We start from the raw sequence: 14,507 nt of genomic DNA, 5'->3' as shown, positions 1-14,507 counted from the left end.
TTTGATGATGTATGGACCGGCATTCTTACCTTTTCTAACACATTTTTCAGCAATTATGGTCGGAGATTCACACCTACTAACAGACGAACAACTCCGCTCCCGCATTTGATGGTGTATAGTTGTTGTTTTGCAAATTATGATCTGACATTCACACTTACTTGCAGTCGAACAGTTCTGCTCCCGCTTTTGATTATGTTTGGTTGGATATTCGAAACTTTTCTTAACTGCTTTTTACAAACTTTGGTTGGACGTTCAAACCCTCTTGTAGCCGAACACATCCACAGCTGCTTTTGATGATGTATGGTTGGGTATTCACACCTTTTTTTTACCCATTTTTCAGTAATTATGGGTGGACATTCACACCTTCTTGCAGCTGAACACCTCCTCTCCCACTTATGATCATGTGCGGTTTGATTTTCAAAATTTTTACTTTAATTTTTTCTAGCAATTATTGATGGACATTCAGACCTTCTTGCAGCTGAACAACTCCGCTCCCTCTTTTGATCATAAATTGTCGGGCATTCGAACCTTTTCTTACCCGCTTTTTACAAAACTTGGTCGGACTTTCACACCTTTTAGTAGCCGAACAACTCCGCTCCCGCTATTGATTGTGTACAGTCGGGTATTTTAACCTTTTCTTACCCGCTTTTTACCAACTATGGTCGGACATTCATAACTTCTTACAACGGAACACCTCCGCTCCTTATTTTGATGATGTATGGTTGGGCATTCAAACCTACTTGTTGCCCGCTTTTCATTAATTATGGGTGGACATTCACACCTTGTCGCAGCCAAACACCTCCGCTCCCTGTTTTGATGGTGTATAATGGTGGACATTCGCACCTTTTCTCACCCGCTTTTTACTATGGTCGGCCATTCACAGCTTCCTCTCCACCATACTTGTATGGTGGGATATTCACACCCACTTGCATCCGAAGACCTCCGCCCCCACTTTTGTTGATATTTAGTCGGTCATTCGCACCTTACCCGCTTTTGGCAAACTATGGCCTTCTTGCAGCCAAACACCTGATCTCGCTTTTGATGATGTAAGGTTGGGCATTCAGACCTTGCTTCACCTACTTTTCACCAAATATAGTTGGACATTCACACCTTCTTGCAGCCGAACACTTCCGCTCCACTTTTGAGTGTTCTATGTAGCATTCACACCTTTTTCTTCACCGCATTTTATAGATTATGGTTGGAAATTCTCACCCACTCTCATCCGAAGACCTCTCCTCCCGCTTTTGTTAATGTATAGTCGGGCATGAGAACCTTTTCTTACCCGCTTTTTACAAATTATGGTTGGACATTCACACCTACTTGCAGCCGAATACTGATACTGATCCTCCCGTAATAAAATGGTCGGATCTTATCAAACACACTTTGTTTCTTGTGACAATCAAGTCAGCGAAACAGCGTATACACGTCAAGACACTGAATCAAGTTTGCCACAAGAACTCATAAGTTTGGCAGTATTGCTCTGCCGTCAGCAATCATACACCCATTTTATTTTCGTGAGACATGTGCAGGCACCTGTTCATCTACTGTTCTATCACTATGAATTAGTTTATCTATTATCAATAAGGATACTTCTACAACTACTATCAAAGTATGTCCGGACTTCTTATGTTGTCAGTTGCTATATATGAATAAGTGGGTAGCTACTGACAAGCATTAAGCATGTCACACAGCCCAAACATATAACATTTCAGGACACACCACACAGTTAACAACCACAGTGAAGCGTGTCAAAGCCCAAACATGTAACATTCAACGGGACACTTACACAACACATTCAAATCAAACAGTCAGACAACATACAAGAACATATACCCCAGCCGGCATTGCTCCCTGCCTATTTTCCTACAGCTCACTATGTGTGCGCACACCTTTATTCACAAACTCTTCAACTTATACTCTTTTACCGAAGCTGCTACAGCTCGATTGGCCGAATACCCTTAGATCCTATTTCGGTGAATTTGACATCTGCCTTACATGTAACAGATTAGCGATTTAGTTTGAGTGAAGGAATTCATTTTATAGCAAAATCCCAAATCGTGAAGAACTCATGAAAGTAAGCTTATTCTCGGATTCATGAAACTTTAGATTTGCTCTGTCTTTTACTGCAAAGTACAACGTTGTTTTTTTTGTTTAAATCTTTCTAGACATGGTAAATATGAAGGACAAAGCAGTTTTAACATAGTTTGAGTGAAGGAATTCATTTTATAGATAAAATCCCAAGAGTCTGCTGAGAAACAAGAATGAATGCGAAGTAGACTTTAACACGGCTCTAGGAGCGAGCCGAGTGTGGGCTAACCGGGAGAATTGCTTGAAAGAAACGCGACACCGAATGAGCGGTCAGAACAAAGCCTCAATACGGTTTTCCCGTGGTGTTTTTGTTGCTGCCTTGTCTTTTGCACAGAGTAAAAGACAAGGCAGCCATCGAATAGGGCCCGATTGTTCCTACTTGGTCAGCCGAGGAGCAAGGGGGGGAGCAAGCGTCTCAACCAAGCAAAGCTCACCATGGGGAAGGTGGCTATGCCAACTAGCCTGATGCCCTGCTCCCGCAGTGATGGATAATCGTACTCTGGTTTCTCTTCATAACGTACAAGTCTTTCGCCTTTTACTAAAGACTTCCGTGGAAAGCAGCACTAATGAGTTGTTTCTATTTTTGGCAGGCTTTACCTTTGCGGGTGAAGCCCTTTCCGTCTGTGCAAAAGAAATCTTGTTACTGTGCAGAGTGACTTCTCTGAGTAGAGTCGCCTTACTTGTTGCAACTGTGCCGATGTTGCTTGGATGGTGCTTGCTGGAGCGTGCGGGAGTGCAAAGTTATACCATTTAAAAGGGCTGAAGAGTGCTCAGTGCAGCGGGTGGGCGGAGGTGCAAAGTGACACTCTGGCCACCTATGGCCATAAAAAGAACACCGCTACAAGTGCGCATTGTGCCAGGAAGGGCCCTTGGACGTGAACCAGTGGACAGATATCACTTCTCGGCCTTTTGGCTAAGATCAAGTGTAGTACCTGTTCTTATCAGTTTAATATCTGATATGGCCTTTGTACGAGGACTACATATTAAATTGATTTTTAGCAATAGGAGTTGAAAAAGGAGCTTGCTCCGTTCACTCCAAGCATCGACCCGGTACTGCAGTGCCGCTGGGAACGGTGCGCTCTTCTCTGCTCTTGTGAAAAAGCAAACAGTGGTGCAGGATGGAAGTTTCAGGGAGCCCAAGATGAAACTTTCTTTTAGTCTGCTGAGAAAAGAGAGTGAATGCGAAGTAGACTTTAACACAGCTCTGGGGGCAAGCCGAGTGCGGGCTAACCGGGAGAATTACTTGAAAGAAACGCGACACTGAATGAGCGGTCAGAACAAAGCCTCAATACAGTGTTCCCGTGGTGTTTGTGGCTGCCTTGTCTTTTGCACAGAGTAAAAGACAAGGCAGCCATCGAATAGGGCCCGATTTTTCCTACTTGGTCAGCCGAGGATCATGGAGGGGGAGCAAGCGTCTCAACCAAGCAAAGCTCACCATGGGGAAGGTGGCTATGCCAACTAGCCTGATGCCCTGCTCCCGCAGTGACGGATAATCGTACTCTGGTTTCTCTTCATAACGTACAAGTCTTTCGCCTTTTACTAAAGACTTCCGTGGAAAGCAGCACTAATGAGTTGTTCCTATTTTTGGCAGGCTTTACCTTTGCGGGTGAAGCCCTTTCCGTCTGTGCAAAAGAAATCTTGTTACTGTGCAGAGTGACTTCTCTGAGTAGAGTCGCCTTACTTGTTGCGACTGTGCCGATGTTTGAAGCTGGAGTGCAACGTTGTTGCTTGGATGGTGCTTGCTGGAGCGTGCGGGAGTGCAAAGTTATACCATTTAAAAGGGCTGAAGAGTGCTCAGTGCAGCGGGTGGGCGGAGGTGCAAAGTGACACTCTGGCCACCTATGGCCATAAAAAGAACACCGCTACAAGTGTGCATTGTGCCAGGAAGGGCCCTCGGACGTGAACCAGTGGACAGTTATCGCTTCTCGGCCTTTTGGCTAAGATCAAGTGTAGTACCTGTTCTTATCAGTTTAATATCTGATATGGCCTTTGTAAGAGGACTACATATTAAATGGATTTTTAGCAATAGGAGTTGAAAAAGGAGCTTGCTCCGTTCACTCCAAGCATCGACCCGGTACTGCAGTGCCGCTGGGAACGGTGCGCTCTTCTCTGCTCTTGTGAAAAAGCAAACAGTGGTGCAGGATGGAAGTTTCAGGGAGCCCAAGATGAAACTTTCTTTTAGTCTGCTGAGAAAAGAGAGTGAATGCGAAGTAGACTTTAACACAGCTCTGGGGGCGAGCCGAGTGCGGGCTAACCGGGAGAATTGCTTGAAAGAAACGCGACACTGAATGAGCGGTCAGAACAAAGCCTCAATACGGTGTTCCCGTGGTGTTTGTGGCTGCCTTGTCTTTTGCACAGAGTAAAAGACAAGGCAGCCATCGAATAGGGCCCGATTTTTCCTACTTGGTCAGCCGAGGAGCAAGGAGGGGGAGCAAGCGTCTCAACCAAGCAAAGCTCACCATGGGGAAGGTGGCTATGCCAACTAGCCTGATGCCCTGCTCCCGCAGTGACAGATAATCGTACTCTGGTTTCTCTTCATAATGTACAAGTCTTTCGCCTTTTACTAAAGACTTCCGTGGAGAGCAGCACTAATGAGTTGTTGCTATTTTTGGCAGGCTTTACCTTTGCGGGTGAAGCCCTTTCTGTCTGTGCAAAAGAAATCTTGTTACTGTGCAGAGTGACTTCTCTGAGTAGAGTTGCCTTACTTGTTGCGACTGTGCCGATGTTTGAAGCTGGAGTGCAAAGTTGTTGCTTGAATGGTGCTCGCTGGAGCGTGCGGGAGTGCAAAGTTATACCATTTAAAAGGGCTGAAGAGTGCTCAGTGCAGCGGGTGGGCGGAGATGCAAAGTGACACTCTGGCCACCTCGAAAACCGAGGTTACATCCAGTACCAGGGGCAGCCCAAGCTCTGCCGCAAGTGTGGTGAGCATGGGCACCTGGTTGAGGCTTGTACCAAGGTGATATGTGGGAAGTGCAGAGAAATTGGGGACACTTTTGGAGAGTGTCCAAATGGCAGGAAATGTAATCTCTGTGGAGAATTAAATCACCTCTTCTGAGGTGGCAGTTGGTGAACAAAGTGAAGAGGTTGACCCAATAAATTCAAACTTCCCGCTAAAAGCTTGGATTGGAAGTGAGGAGCAAAAAGGAGAGGGGCCTGTAGAGGCCTCACCACTCAGTGCTGAAGTCTGTGAGAATTCACAGGCAGAGGGTGGAGCTAAGCTAAATGAGGAGGAAGAGCAGACAGGTGAGTCTAGTGAAGGTACTCACCTCCCCGAAGGTCAACAGCCGAGGAGGACGGCATCTGAGTTGTCCTCTGATTCCCTTTAGCTCTGCAATCAACCCCCAGGGACTCAAAGTTAAATGCAACATTGCATCAGAGGCCAACACGAGAGTCCGAAAAGGAGAGCTAGTTTCCCAAGAAATAACCTGAGTGTGTAATTTGTTTTGATAACTTAGAAAAACGAAAATGACATACCTACTTTCCTTTATCCTTTTAATGGTTCTCACCTTCTCAACACTAAATGTGAGAAGTGTGAAATCAAAGACAAGAGCCCAGAGTATTATATCCTTCTTAGACTCCATAAAATCAGATGTGTTTTTAATACAAGAATGTGGACTACCTTTTTTGAAAAACCATAGACAATGGGAGGAAATGTGGCCCAATTTATCGATATGGAGTGGCTCAAATCAAATTAAAAATGATGGTGTGGCCATTCTAATTAAAAATCCGCATGTTCTGGTGCGAGACGGACGGGCACTTTTAGCACACTTGAATTTTATGGGGCAAGACTTTAACCTCTTAAATATTTATGGTTTCAATGGAAAAAATTACAGGTATGACCTTTTAGAAGATTACTCACAAACGGGTAAGAAATGGTAGTATTGCCAGACTATACATGATCAAAACAGGGAGCGGAGGTGGTTCAGCTGCAAGGTGTGAATTTCTGACTAAAGTTTGTAAAAAGCGCGTAAGACAAGGTGCGAATGCCCAACAATGTATGATCAAAAGAGGGAGCGGAGGTTTTCGGCTGCAAGGTCTGAATGTCCAACCATAATTTGTAAAAACCGGGGAAGAAAAGGCTCGAAAGCCCGACTATACACCATCAAAAGCGGGAGCGGAGGTGTTCAGCTGCAAGAAGGTGTGAATGTCCGACCATAGTTGGTAAAAAGCGGGTAAGAAATGGTTAAAATGCCCGACTGTACACCATCAAAAGCGGAAGCGGAGGTGTTCGGCTTCAAGAAGACGTGAACCTCCGAACAAAGTTTGTAAAAAGCAGTTAAGAAAAGGTTCGAATATCCAACCAAACATAATCAAAAGCGGGAGCAGAGCTTTTCGACTGCAAGTAGGTGTGAATGTCAGATCATGATTTGCAAAAAGCTGATGAGAAAGGGTGAGAATGCCCGACTATACACCATCAAATGCGGGAGCGGAGTTGTTTGTCTGTGAGTAGGTGTGAATCTGCGACCATAATTGCTGAAAAATGTGTTAGAAAAGGTAAGAATGCCGGTCCATACATCATCAAAAGCGAGAGAGGTGGTGTTCTGCTGAAAGTAGGTGTGAATGTCCAGCCATAATTACTCACAAACGGGTAAGAAAAGGTAGTATTGCCAGACCATACATGATCAAAACAGGGAGCGGAGGTGGTTCAGCTGCAACGTGTGAATGTCTGACTATAGTTTGTAAAAAGCGGGTAAGACAAGGTGCGAATGCCCGACAATGTATAATCAAAAGAGGGAGCGGAGGTGTTCGGCTGCAAGGTCTGAATGTCCAACCATAATTTCTAAAAACCGGGTAAGAAAAGGCTCAAAAGCCCGACTTTACACCATCAAAAGTGGGAACGGAGGTGTTCAGCTGCAAGAAGGTGTGAATGTTCGACTAAAGTTTGTAAAAATCTGGTAAGACAAGGTATGAATGTCCGACAATGTATGATCAAAAGCGGGAGCGGAGATGTTCAGCTGCAAGAAGGTCTGAATGTCCATCAATAATTGCTAGAAAAAATTAAAGTAAAAATTTCGAAAATCAAACCGCACATGATCATAAGTGGGAGAGGAGGTGTTCAGCTGCAAGAAGGTGTGAATGTCCACCCATAATTCCTTAAAAATGGGTAAAAAAAAGGTGCGAATACCCAACCATACATCATCAAAAGCAGGTGTTAATGTCAGATCATAATTTGCAAAAAGCTGATGAGAAAGGGTGAGAATGCCCGACTATACACCATCAAATGCGGGAGCGGAGTTGTTTGTCTGTGAGTAGGTGTGAATCTCCGACCATAATTGCTGAAAAATGTGTTAGAAAAGGTAAGAATGCCGGTCCATACATCATCAAAAGCGAGAGAGGTGGTGTTCTGCTGAAAGTAGGTGTGAATGTCCAGCCATAATTACTCACAAACGGGTAAGAAAAAGTAGTATTGCCAGACCATACATGATCAAAACAGGGAGCGGAGGTGGTTCAGCTGCAAGAAGGTGTGAATGTCCGACTAAAGTTCAAATATATTAACAAAAGCGGGAGGAGAGGTCTTCGGATGAGAGTGGTTGAGAATTTCCAACCATAATCTATAAAATGCGGTGAAAAAAAGGTGTGATAGAACACTAAAAGGTGGAGCGGAAGTGTTCGGCTGCAAGAAGGTGTGAATGTCCGACTATATTTGGTGAAAAGCAGGGGAAGCAAGGTCTGAATGCCCAACCTTACATCATCAAAAGCGAGATCAGAGGTGTTTGGCTGCAAGAAGGCCATAGTTTGCCAAAAGCGGGTAAGGTGCGAATGACCGACTAAATATCAACAAAGGTGGGGGCGGAGGTCTTCGGATGCAAGTGGGTGTGAATATCCCACCATACAAGTATGGTGGAGAGGAAGCTGTGAATTGCTGACCATAGTTTGCAAAAAGCGGGTGAGAAAAGGTGCGAATGTCCAACCATACACCATCAAAACAGGGAGCGGAGGTGTTTGGCTGCGACAAGGTGTGAATGTCCACCCATAATTAATGAAAAGCGGGCAAGAAGTGGGTTCGAATGCCCAACCACACATCATCAAAAGCAGGAGTGGATGTGTTCGGCTATAAGAAGGTTTGAATGTCCGAGCATAGTTTGTAAAAAGCGGGTAAGAAAAGGTTCGAATGCCCGAACATACACCATCAAAAGAGGGAGCGGAGGTGTTCCGCTGTAAGAAGGTGTGAATGTCCGACCAGAGTTGGTAAAAAGCGGGTAAGAAAAGGTTAAAAAAACCCGACTGTACACAATCAATAGCGGGAGCAGATGTGTTCGGCTACAAGAAGGTGTGACAGTCCGACCATGGTTTGTAAAAAGCGGGTAAGAAAAGGTGCAAATGCCCGACAATGTATGATCAAAAGAGGGAGCGGAGCTTTTCGGCTACAAGAAGGTTTGAATGTCCGACCATAGTTTGTAAAAAGCGGGTAAGAAAAGGTTCGAATGCCCGACTATACACCATCAAAAGCGGAAGCGGAGGTGTTCCGCTGTAGACGGTGTGAATGTCCGACCATAGTTGGTAAAAAGCGGGTAAGAAAAGGTTAAACTACACGACTGTACACAATCAATAGCGGGAGTGGAGTTGTTCGGCTACAAGAAGGTGTGAAAGTCCGACCATGGTTTGTAAAAAACGGGTAAGATAATGTTCGAATTCCCGAATATATACCATCAAAAGCGGAAGCGGAGGTGTTCGGTTGCAAGAAGGTGTGAACGTCCGACCAAAGTTTGTAAAAAGCAGTTAAGAAAAGGTTCGAATATCCAACCAAACAAAATCAAAAGCAGGAGCAGAGCTGTTCGACTGCAAGTAGGTGTGAATGTCCAGCCATAATTACTCACAAATGGGTAAGAAAAGGTAGTATTGCCACTCCATACATGATCAAAACAGGGAGCGGAGGTGGTTCAGCTGCAACGTGTGAATGTCTGACTATAGTTTGTAAAAAGCGGGTAAGACAAGGTGCGAATGCCCGACAATGTATGATCAAAAGAGGGAGCGGAGGTGTTCGGCTGCAAGGTCTGAATATCCAACCATAATTTCTAAAAACCGGGTAAGAAAAGGCTCGAAAGCCCGACTTTACACCATCAAAAGCGGGAGCGGAGGTGTTCAGCTGCAAGAAGGTGTGAATGTTCGACTAAAGTTTGTAAAAATCTGGTAAGACAAGTTATGAATGCCCGACAATGTATGATCAAAAGCGGGAGCGGAGGTGTTCAGCTGCAAAGAAGGTCTGAATGTCCATCAATAATTGCTAGAAAACATGAAAGTAAAAATTTCTAATATCAAACCGCGCATGATCATAAGTGGGAGAGGAGGTGTTCAGCTGCAAGAAGGTGTGAATGTCCATCAATAATTGCTAGAAAACATGAAAGTAAAAATTTCTAAAATCAAACCGCACATGATCATAAGTGGGAGAGGAGGTGTTCAGCTGCAAGAAGGTGTGAATATCCACCCATAATTCCTGAAAAATGGGTAAAAAAAAGGTGCGAATGCCCAACCATACATCATCAAAAGCAGCTGTGGATGTGTTCGGCTACAAGAAGGTGTGAACGTCCAACCAAAGTTTGTAAAAAGCAGTTAAGAAAAGGTTCGAATATCCAACCAAACATAATCAAAAGCGGGAGCAGAACTGTTCGACTGCAAGTAGGTGTGGATGTCAGATCATAATTTGCAAAAAGCTGATGAGAAAGGGTGAGAATGCCCGACTATACACCATCAAATGCGGGAGCGGAGTTGTTCGTCTGTGAGTAGGTGTGAATCTCCGAACATAATTGCTGAAAAATGTGTTAGAAAAGGTAAGAATGCCGGTCCATACATCATCAAAAGCGAGAGAGGTGGTGTTCTGCTGAAAGTAGGTGTGAATGTCCAGCCATAATTACTCACAAACGGGTAAGAAAAGGTAGTATTGCCAGACCATACATGATCAAAACAGTAAGCGGAGGTGGTTCAGCTGCAAGAAGGTGTGGATGTCTGACTATAGTTTGTAAAAAGCGGGTAAGACAAGGTGCGAATGCCCGACAATGTAAGGCAAGGCAAGACAAGGCAAGTATATTTGTATAGCACAATTCAACAACAAGGTGATTCAAAGTGCTTCACAGAGACATTAAAACAGAAGAAATAAAAAGCATGATTTAAAATTTAAACAAAAGAAGGAAATAAGAACAATAGATAAAATCAGAAAAAATTATATATATGAAAGATAAAATCAATAGTTAAAACATGATTCCGTTTTGAAACTCAAGCTTATTCAAATGCAGCTGAAAATAGATGTGTCTTCAACCTGGACTTAAATACACTGAGTGTTTCAGCTGATCTGAGGCTTTCTGGGACTTTGTTCCAGACATGTGGAGCATAGAAGCTGAATGCAGCTTCTCCATGTCTGGTTTTGACTCTGGGAACTGATAAAATACCGGATCCAGATGACCTGAGGGGTCTGGAAGGTTCATAGTGGGTCAGGAGGTCACTGATGTATTTTGGTCCTTGACCATTCAGAGCTTTATAGACCAGCATCAGAACTTTAAAGTCTATCCTCTGATGGACAGGCAGCCAGTGTAAAGACTTGAGAGCTGGACTGTGATGTGCTCCACTTTTTTGGTCTTAGTGAGGACTCGAGCAGCTGAGTTCTGGATGAGCTGCAGTTGTCTAACTGACTTTTTAGGCAGACCTGTAAAGATGCTATTACAATAATCAAGCCTACTAAAGATGAATGCATGGACTAGTTTTTCCAGGTCCTGCTGAGACATCAGATCTTTTAGCCTTGATATATTCTTAAGGTGATAGTAGGCTGACTTTGTTAATGCCTTAATGTGTTTGTCCAAATTTAGGTCTGAGTCCATCACTACACCCAGATTTCTGGCCTGGTTGGTCGTTTTTAGATTTATAGATTGAAGCTCTGTGGTGACTTTCAATCGTTTATCTTTGGCTCCAAAGACAATTACCTCAGTTTTGTTTATGTTTAGCTGGAGGAAGTTGTGGCACATCCAGTCATTAATCTCCTCAATGCATTTTCCAAGGGCCTGTACAGGCCCTCTGTCTCCTGGTGACATTGTTATATACATCTGTGTGTCATCTGCATAGCTATGGTAGTTTATTTGGTTGTTTTTTATAATCTGTGCCAGTGGGAGCATGTAGATGTTAAACAGAAGAGGTCCCAGGATGGAACCTTGGGGAACTTGTGATTCTTGTCTGCTCAGATGTAAAGTTACCTATTGACACAAAGTACTTCCTGTTCTCTAAGTATGTTTTGAACCAGTTTAGTACAGTTCCGGAAAGACCAGCCCAGTTCTCCAGTTGTTTGAGTAATATATTGTGGTCAACTGTATCAAAGGCAGCACTGAGATCCAGTAAAACTAAGACTGACATTTTTCCACTGTCTGTATTCAGACATATGTCATTAAACACTTTGGTCAGAGCAGTCTCAGTGCTGTGGTGCTGTCTAAAGCCTGACTGGAAGGTATCATAGCAGTTATTTTGTGTTAAAAAGTAATTAAGCTGTTGAAAAACCGCTTTTTCAATGATCTTACTTAAAAATGGGAGATTTGAGATGGGCCTGTAGTTGTTCATTTGCGTCTTATCAAGATTGTCCTTTTTCAGCAGAGGTTTAATTACAGCTGTTTTTAGTGGCTCTGGAAACACACCTGACGTTAAGGACAGGTTCACAATCAGTAACAGGTCTGACTCCAAAGTCTTTGAGACCCCTTTGAAAAAACCTGTTGGTAGGATGTCTAAACAGCAAGAGGAGGACTTCAGGTGACGTAAGATGTCCTCCAGGTCTTTACTGTTAATGGGTTGAAATAGTGTCATGGTGTTTAAACCGGTTTTCGGTGGACACAGTACATATGCTGAACCTGCTGCTGATGTACCAACTGCTTGTCTAATATTTTGGACTTTGTCTATGAAGAATTTGGCAAAGTCATTGCAGGCCATGGTGGAATGGAGTTCATTTGCCACTGACACAGGAGGGTTTGTTAGCCTGTCAACTGTAGCAAATAAGGCCCGAGCATTATGACTGTTTTTGGTGATGATGTCAGGGAAGTAGGATTTCCTTGCATTCCTCAGTTGTAAATTATAAGAGTGAAGTTTCTCTTTATAGATGTCATAATGAACCTGGAGATTTGTTTTTCTCCATCGGCGCTCAGCTTTCCGACACACTCTTTTCCCATTTTTCACCAGTGTGGAATTTCGCCATGGAGACTTCTTCCTTCCAGAGATAACCTTCACCTTAATGGGAGCAATAGTATCCATAACATTTAACATTTTAGTATTAAAGCTACTGACGAGCTCACTGACTGAACCCCCGGACAGGGCAGGTGCTAAGGAGAAAACCTGGTTAAAGATCTTACTACTGTTTTCAGTTTTGAGATCACTGCTGTTGAGACATTTGTGTGCACTGAAATCGTACTCTCAAAGAAAACACAGGAATGGTCAGACAGGCCCACATCAGACACAGTAATCTTTGAAATGCTTAGACCCTTGGAGATCACTAAGTCTAGAGTGTGCCCCCTATTGTGCGTAGGCTCTGTTATATGCTGAGTCAGCCAAAAGTTGTCCAGAGTGTTACTCAGGTCTTTAGTCCCTCTGTCCTGAGGATTGTCCATATGGATGTTAAAATCACCAACAATAATTATACAGTCAAAATCAACACAGATCATAGACAGCAGTTCACTGAGGTCTTCAGAAAAATCTGAACAGTATTTAGGGGGCCTGTAAATATTCAGAAACAGGACACTGGGTGAGGCCTTCACCTGTATAGCCATATATTCAAAGGACTGAAAACTTCCAGGAGATAACTGCTTACATTGAAAGGATTCATTGAATAAGACTGCGACCCCTCCTCCTCTCCTGCTCACTCTGGCCTCGCTGATAAAACTGTAACCAGGAGGGGTTGACTCAATAAGAACAGCAGCACTGTTATTTTGTTCCAACCAAGTTTCAGTTAAAAACATAAAATCCAGGGTGTGCTCAGTGATAAAATCATCAATTAAGAATGTTTTCCCAGCTAAAGACCTAACATTTAATAAAGCCAACTTAAGTGTTTTAGAGGTATTATTTGCCCCCTCGTGTTTGGGTGCAGTCTGTGGCACACAAGGTATGTTTACTTTATTTAAAGATCTTTTTGAGTGCAACTCTCTGTGTTTTGACTGGGTCACATTTCTCCTTCTGTCACCTAAAAGTACAGAAATTTTAAGATCTTCTAATAAACAGGGTCCCAGCTTGTCCTGGGAAAAGTCACGACTGTCAGAATTCACACAGCCTGGACCCCTCACACATCACACATCAGACTGCGGAGACAGTACATGGTGGCAGCGTGAAGGGACAGAAGGGGGTGGGGCTGGGCTCCGTCGCTTCGGCTGCTCTAGTAGGGGCGGGGCTCGGCGGGGAACCTTTGGCCGCTTTGGTGGGGGGTTTATGGGGGATAAAAAGGGATTGGGCTGGGGGGTAGATCTAAGCCCAGCATTGACCCGTTCCATCATCTCCTCAGTGAATTTCAGGTGAGGGGAGGAGGAGGGAGAAAGGGAGGGTGAGGAGCACAATGACCTGTCAGGGGTTTGGGGGGCTGGGGAAGGTCCTGGTCCTGGTCCCTGGTCCTGGTCATTAGTGCTGTTGAGAGGGTTTGGGGCAAATAAAGACCTCTCTTCTTGCCTCTGATGTCTCTCCTTTCCAAAGTTCCTCTTGGGTGGGGGCAGATGGAGTTCCTCCTCAAGGTTTCTGCTGGGATTTGTTTGTTCCTCTCTATGAGATAACTCCTTGTTTATCTCAGCCTTGGCCCCGAGCACAGATGGATGACGTAGGAAATAAAATATGTTGGAGGTGAACAGTTTCACCCCTGACTTGTTAAAATTAAATCCATTTGCCATGTATGATCAAAAGAGGGAGCGGAGGTGTTTGGCTGCAAGGTCTGAATGTCCAGCCATAATTTCTAAAAACCGGGTAAGAAAAGGCTCGAAAGCCCGACTTTACACCATCAAAAGCGGGAGCGGAGGTGTTCAGCTGCAAGAAGGTGTGAATGTTCGACTAAAGTTTGTAAAAATCTGGTAAGACAAGGTGCGAATGCCCAACAATGTATGATCAAAAGCGGGAGCGGAGGTGTTCAGCTGCAAGAAGGTCTGAATGTCCATCAATAATTGCTAGAAAACATGAAAGTAAAAATTTCGAAAATCAAACCGCACATGATCATAAGTGGGAGAGGAGGTGTTCCGCTGCAAGAAGATGTGAATATCCACCCATAATTCCTGAAAAAAGGGGAAAAAAATGGTGCGAATGCCCAACCATACATCATCAAAAGCAGCTGTAGATGTGTTCGGCTACAAGAAGGTGTGAACGTCCAACCAAAGTTTGTAAAAAGCAGTTAAGAAAAGGTTCGAATATCCAACCAAACATAATCAAAAGTGGGAGCAGAACTGTTCGACTGCAAGTATGTGTGGATGTCAGATCCATCCATCCAT

General features: G+C 44.0%; 5 non-coding genes across 5 annotated transcripts; all 5 read left to right on the top strand.

The window, feature by feature from the left end:
* Positions 1–2,582: 2,582 nt before the first annotated feature.
* LOC140308187 (U5 spliceosomal RNA) lies at positions 2,583–2,696 on the top strand. Its single transcript, XR_011916157.1, has one exon. It is a non-coding gene; the product is annotated as a U5 spliceosomal RNA (small nuclear RNA).
* Positions 2,697–2,981: 285 nt separating this feature from the next.
* LOC140307848 (U2 spliceosomal RNA) lies at positions 2,982–3,172 on the top strand. Its single transcript, XR_011915876.1, has one exon. It is a non-coding gene; the product is annotated as a U2 spliceosomal RNA (small nuclear RNA).
* A 411-nt stretch (positions 3,173–3,583) lies between these two features.
* On the top strand, positions 3,584–3,697 carry LOC140308250 (U5 spliceosomal RNA). Its single transcript, XR_011916214.1, has one exon. It is a non-coding gene; the product is annotated as a U5 spliceosomal RNA (small nuclear RNA).
* Positions 3,698–4,005: 308 nt separating this feature from the next.
* On the top strand, positions 4,006–4,196 carry LOC140307920 (U2 spliceosomal RNA). The gene has a single exon (XR_011915941.1). It is a non-coding gene; the product is annotated as a U2 spliceosomal RNA (small nuclear RNA).
* A 411-nt stretch (positions 4,197–4,607) lies between these two features.
* On the top strand, positions 4,608–4,721 carry LOC140308311 (U5 spliceosomal RNA). Its single transcript, XR_011916269.1, has one exon. It is a non-coding gene; the product is annotated as a U5 spliceosomal RNA (small nuclear RNA).
* Positions 4,722–14,507: the final 9,786 nt, after the last annotated feature.

The sequence above is a fragment of the Leuresthes tenuis genome, unplaced genomic scaffold, assembly GCF_036924035.1.
Source record: "Leuresthes tenuis unplaced genomic scaffold, fLeuTen1.0.hap1 SCAF_5, whole genome shotgun sequence".
NCBI lineage: Eukaryota > Metazoa > Chordata > Actinopteri > Atheriniformes > Atherinopsidae > Leuresthes > Leuresthes tenuis.
This window is presented reverse-complemented; position numbering and strand designations above follow the sequence as displayed.